The following is a 385-nucleotide window of genomic DNA, read 5'->3' as shown; positions in this document are numbered from 1 at the left end:
GGCGCACCCGCTCAGGCAGTGCGACGGCAGCCCCCGTGAAGGACCCCGCGAGGCCCCCTGCGCTGGCCGCCAGTCAGGCACCGCCGCGGACAGCCCCGGGGGCGGGGCGGGGGCGGGGCTCGAGCGTGCGCGCGCACACACACATACACACGCCACCCCCACGTCCGATTTTGCCTTTGGTGGCAGACTTTTCATCTACAGTTCGCGGTGAGAAAAGCTAGTATAACCAAATAGACTATGATACATATTCTTGCACTTTTCTTTTGAAATATTATGGTTTCTCAGAGCCATGGGCAAGTCACTTAACGTTTTCTCCTGTCTTACAGGAGCAGGCTGAAATAAACCCTGAAGAAAAAAATTCTCAGGTTTCATCTGGTTGAAAATC

Source organism: Giraffa tippelskirchi, chromosome 3, assembly GCF_054371585.1.
Source record: "Giraffa tippelskirchi isolate mGirTip1 chromosome 3, T2T-mGirTip1v1.2.pri, whole genome shotgun sequence".
In the NCBI taxonomy this organism is placed as follows: Eukaryota; Metazoa; Chordata; class Mammalia; order Artiodactyla; family Giraffidae; genus Giraffa; species Giraffa tippelskirchi.
The sequence above is the reverse complement of the archived record's forward strand: the minus strand, read 5'-3'. Positions refer to the sequence as shown.